Raw genomic sequence first — 5,978 nt, 5'->3', positions numbered from 1 at the left:
TTCTTTTGCTTTCCTGGCATTTTTTTTTCAGGCTTGGAAACTCACTCTAAAAATAGCGCCTCTCAGAGTTTATCAGTGTGTGTCTGGGCAAAGCTGCTTGTCCAAAACCCCCCTCCGATTCTCAGTTCTTTGTGCTGAAACAAAAAAGTTGCATGGCTCTGGAGCCCTTGATTATAGAGACCATTCAATCTCCTTACTTAACTTTCTGAACTTTTCTTTATTGTTAATGAAGTTATGAGTGTTGTCTCCTGCTTCCTGCTTTAGGTCTCAGGCTCTGACTTCTGAAAGTTGCTTTTAGCACCCTGGAGTGTGAGGGGTCTCCCACTCTCCTGTTGCTGGGGGACATGAGGTCTGCACAGTTGGAGAGGAATGGGTTTCCTTTTCTTCTAGCATCCCTTCCTGGACTTGGGAGCCTGGAAATCGAGCAAGCAACCATTGGTTCTGCTATTAGATGTGCCCAAGGGAATGCAAAGGTGAAAATGAGCTGAGCTGAGCCTGCACTCTCCAAGGTCCCTGTGTTCTCTGGAAGTGCCAGCAAGGCTTTGTTGGGATTTCTCTGTTGTAACTATGGATGACCACTTTCTGACTGTCCTGTATGATGGCTTCTTGATCACAAATGAGGAAGTAGGTGTCATGGTGGCCTGAAGTCACCCCTGAAAGCTCGCTCAACTCAGTGCCTGTATCTGTGGCTTTCTTGGCAAATTTTATAAGTCACTTAATACCCTGCTTTAACTTGCTTGAGTGAATTTTCTTCCCTACACTGACCCTTAATCAAAATAGAGGGCAATTGGGAAAGGACATTAATCCCCCAGCACACAGCAGGGTGCACAGAGCAATCAGTCAGTCAGCAGGGGTTCCACACACAGCCTCAGGCTGGGTGTTCCAGGATTCTCTGCCAGGGAGGACCCTGTCTGCCTCTGTGCCTCGCATGTGCCCTTCTCACTGCATGGGACGCTCTTTCTGCCACCTTCATGGTTCCGGACCCAGCTGGAAGCAGCTTTTCCTTCTCTGAACTCCATGAGCCCTGAACACACTTCTCTCAGGAAACCATCAGTTTTCACTCTCTTTTGTTATTTATGTACATTAAAAAAAAAAAAATCCTGAACCAAACTGTCAGCCATCTGGGGAATGAGAGCTGAGTTTGAACTGTTTTCATAGGTCCAAAGAGTTCCAAGCTAGGGTCTGCCTTTTGTTATAGGCCCTCAACAGCACCTGGGATGTGAATGAATGGACAGAGAAACCTTGAGGTATGTGTTCCCAGTTAGGCTTCGGTCATCATTTTTTGTTTTTATATGGATACAGGGGTCTCTCTTAAAGTTTTGTTTTTGTGACCAAATATCTGAGAGAAAGAAATTAAAGGAGGAAGGTTTTTTTCCTCCATTTTTAATTTAAATTACAAACAAGATTGTTTTACATGTCAATCCCAGTTTCCCCTTCCTCCCCTCCTCCTCTGCCATCCCACTAACACCCTACCTATCCCATACCCTTTCTGCTCCCCAGGGAGGGTGAGGCCTTCCATAGGGGGTCTTCAGAGTCTGTCATATCCTTTGGGATAGGGCCTAGGCCCTCCCCCATCTAGGCTCAAGGAGTATCCCTCTATGTGAAATGGGCTCCCAAAGTCTATTCTTATGCTAGGGGTAAGTATTGAACTACTACAAAAGGCCCCATAGATTTCAGAGGTCTCCTCACTGACACCCACATTCATGGGGCCTGGATCAGTTCCACGCTGGTTTCTCAGTGATCAGTCTGGGGACCAAGATCACCCCCTTATTCAGGTCAGCTGTTTCTGTGGGTTTCACCAGCCTGGTCTTGACCACTTTGCTCATCACTCCTCCTTTTCTGCAACTGGATTCCAGTTCAGTTCAGTGTTTAGCTGTGGGTATCTGCTTCTACTTACATCAGCTGCTAGATAAAGGCTCTAGGATGGCATAAAGGTTAGTCATCAAACTCATTATCAGGGGAGGGCATTGAAGGTAGCCTCTCCACTGTTGCTTAGATAGTTAGTCGGTGCATCCTTGTGGATCTCTGCACATTTCCCTAGTGCCTGATTTCTCTTTAAACCTATAATGGCTCGCTCTCTTATGATATCTCTTATTTTGCTGTCCTCTATTCTTCCCTCTACACAAACTTCCTGCTCCCTTAGTCCTCCTCACCTCTGCCCTTCTCCCCTTCTCATTCTCCTAGCTCCCTCTCCCCTCTGCCCATGCTCCCAATTTGCTCAGGAGATCTTGTCCCTTTTCCCTTCTCTAGGGGATCATGTATGTCTCTCTTAGAGTCCTCCTTGTTTCCTAGGTTCTCTGGTGGTGTGAATTGTAGGCTGATAATCCTTTGTTCTATGTGTAAAATCCATGTATGAGTGAGTACATACCATGTTTGTCTTTTTGTGACTGGGTTACCTCACTCAGGATGGTTTCTTCTAGTTCCATCCATTTGCCTGCAAATTTCAAAATTCCATTGTTTTTTTTCCGCTGAGTAGTACTCCATTGTGTAAATGTACCACTTTTTCTGTATCCATTCTTCAGTTGGAGCATCTAGGTTGCTTCCAGGTTCTGACTATTACAAATAATGCTGCTATGAACATCGTTGAACAGATGTCCTTGTTGTATGAATGTACTTCTTTTGGTATATGCCTAAGAGTGGAATTGCTGGATCTTGTGGTAGACTGATTCCCATTTTCCTGAGGAATTGCCATACTGATTTCCAAAGTGGCTGTACAAGTTGGCACTCCCATCAGCAGTGGAGGAATGCTCCCCTTTCTCCATATCCTCTCCAGCATAAGCTATCATTGGTGTTTTGGATTTTAGCCATTCTGATGGCAATAAATTGATATCTCATAGTTGTTTTGATTTGCATTTCTCTGATGGATAAGGATGTTGAGCACTTTCTTAAGTGTCTTTCAGCCATTTTAGATTCCAGTACTGAGAATTCTCTATTTAGTTCTGTACCCCACTTTTTAATTGGATTATTTGGTGTTTTGGAAACTAGCTTCTTGAGTTTTTTGTAAATTTTGGAGATCAGCCCTCTGTCAGATATGGGGTTGGTGAAGACCTTTTCTCATTCTGTGGGCTGTCGTTTTGTCTTGCTGACTGTGTCCTTTGCCTTACAGAAGCTTCTCAGTTTCAGGCGATCCCATTTATTAGTTGTCCATCTCAGTGTCGGTGCTACAGGTGTAATGTTCAGGAAGCTGTCTCTTGTAACAATTCGTTCAAGGTTACTTCTTTCTTTCTCTTCTAAGAGGTTCAGTGTGGTTGGATTTATGTTGAGGTCTTTCATCCATTTGGACTTTGCATGGCCATAGACATGGATCTATCTGCAGTCTACATGCCAGCATCCAGTTATGCCAGCACCATTTGTTTATGCTTTCTTTATTCCTTTTCTTTAGCCTCTTTGTCAAAAATCAGATGTTCGTAGGTATGTGGGTTAATATCAGGGTTTTCAGCTAGATTCCATTGGTCTACCTGTCTATTTTTGTGCCAATACCAAGCTGTTTTCAGGACTATAGCTCTATATTAGAGCATGAAGTCAAGGATGGTGATGCCTCTGGAAGTTCCTTTGTTGTACAGGGTTGTTTTGGCTATCCTGGGTCTTTTGTTTCTCCATATAAAGTTGAGTATTGTTCTTTCAAGGTCTGTGAAGAATTGTGTGGGTATTTTGATGGGGATTGCATTGAATCTGTAGATTGCTTTTGGCAAGATTGTCATTTTTACTATGTTGATCCTACCTATCCAACAGCATGGGAGATCTTTCCATTTTCTGGTATCTCCTTTAAATTCTTTCTTTAAAGACTCAAAGTTCTTGCTATTCAGGTCTTTCACTTGTTTTGTTATTGTTACCCCAAGATATTTTATGTTGTTTGTGGCTATTGTAAAGGGTGATGTTTCTCTGATTTCTTTCTCAGCCCTCTTATTGTCTGTACATAGTAGGGCTACTTTTTTTGTTTTTGTTTTTGTTTTTTTTTAAATCTTGTATCCTGCCACTGTGTTGAATTTGTTTATCAGCTGTAAGAGCGCCCTGGTAGAGTTTTTCAGGTCACTTATGTAAACTATCATATCATCTGCAAGCAGTGAAAGTTTTACTTCTTCCTTTCCAATTTGTATCCCCTTGATCTCCTTTTGTTGTCTTATTGCTCTAGCTAGCACTTTAAGTACAATACTGAAGAGATATGGAGAGAGTGGACAGCCTGGTCTTGTTTCTGATTTTAGAGGAATCACTTTGAGTTTCTCTCCATTTAGTTTGATGTTGGCTGCTGGTTTACTGTATATTGCTTTTATTATGTTCAGGTATGTTCCTGTTATTCCTAATTTCTTCAGGACCTTTATCATGAAGGGGAGTTGGATTTTTGTCAAAGGCTTTTTCAGCATCTAGTGAGATGATCATGTGGTTTTTGTTCCTCAGTTTGTTTATATGGTGGATTACATTGATATATTTTCGAATGTTGAACCAACCTGCATTCTGGGGATGAAGCCTAATTGATCATGGTGGATGATTTTTCTGATATGTTCTCAGATTCAATTTGCCAGTATTTTATTGAGTACTTTTGCATCAATGTTCATGAGTGATATTGGTCTGTAGTTCTCTTTCTTAGTTGTGTCTTTGTGTGGTCTAGGTACCAAGGTAATTGTAGCCTTGTAAAAAGAGTTTGGCAATGAACCTTCTGCTTCTATTGTGTGGAACAATTTGAGGAGTATTGGTATTAACTCTTCTTTGAATTTCTGGCAGAATTCTGCACTGAAGCCATCTGGCTCTGGGCTTTTTTGGTTGGGAGACTTTTGATGACTGCTTCTATTTCCTTAGGGGTTATAGGACTGTTTAAGTTGTGTATCTGTTCTTGATTCAATTTTGGTAAATGATATATGTCTAGAAAATTGTCCATTTCCTTTAAATTTTCAAATTTTGTGGAGTACAGGTTTTCAAAGTATGACATGAAGATTCTCTGGGTTTCCTCAGTGTCTGTTGTTTTGTCCCACTTTTCATTTTTCATTTCATAAATTTGCATTATCTCTCTCTCTCTGCCTTTTGGATAACGGTTTGTCTATCTTGTTGATTTTCTGGAAGGACCAGCTCCTTGTTACATTGATTCCTTGAATTGTTTTCTTTGTCTTTATTGATTTCTGCCCTCAATTTGATTATTTCCTGGTGTCTACTCCTCCGGAGTGAATTTGCTTCCATTTGTTCTAGAGCTTTCAGTTGCAATGTCAACTCTCTGGTGTGGCTATTTTCTAGTTTCTTCATGTGAACACTTAGAGCTATGAACTTTCCTCTTAATATAGCTTTCAAAGTGTCCCATAAGTTTGGGTACATTGTGTCTTCATTTTCATTGAATTCTAGGAAGTCTTTAATTTCTTTCTTTATTTCTTCTTTGACCCAGGAATGGTGCAATTGTGCATTGTTCAATTTCCATGAGTTGGTAGGTTTTCTGCAATTTGTGTTGTTCTTGAGCTCTACCTTTAAAGCATGGTGGTCTGATAAGATACAGGGTTTTATTTTAATTTTTTTGTATCTGTTGAGGTTGCTATATTGCTGAGTATGTGGTCAATTTTATAGAAGTTTCCATGTGGTGCTGAAAAGAAGGTATATTCTTTTGTGTTTGGATGGAATGTTATATAGATGTCTGTTAGTCCCAGTTGGATCATAACTTCTGTTAGTTCCTTTGTCTCTTTTTTAAGTTTCTGTCTTGTGGTCCTGTCCAGTGGTGAGAGTGGGGTGTTGATGTCTCCCACTATAACTGTGTGAGGTCTTATTTGTGATTTGAGTAGATTCTCTCTTCCATCTCTTGTATTCTGTTGGTTATGCTTGCATCTATAGTTCCTGGTTGTTTACCCATCTTTTCTAATTCCAGCATTCCCTCAGACTGTTTTTTTTCTTTTATTGTCTCTATCTCGGCTTTCAACCCTTGCACTGTGAATTGTTTCTTGCAATTTTTGGTTTGTCTTTTATTCCATTTCTCTGAAGGATTTTCTCATTTTCTCTCTTAGGGT

Source organism: Cricetulus griseus, chromosome 3 (genome assembly GCF_003668045.3).
Source record: "Cricetulus griseus strain 17A/GY chromosome 3, alternate assembly CriGri-PICRH-1.0, whole genome shotgun sequence".
Classification (NCBI taxonomy): domain Eukaryota; kingdom Metazoa; phylum Chordata; class Mammalia; order Rodentia; family Cricetidae; genus Cricetulus; species Cricetulus griseus.
Note: the sequence above shows the minus strand (reverse complement) of the source record.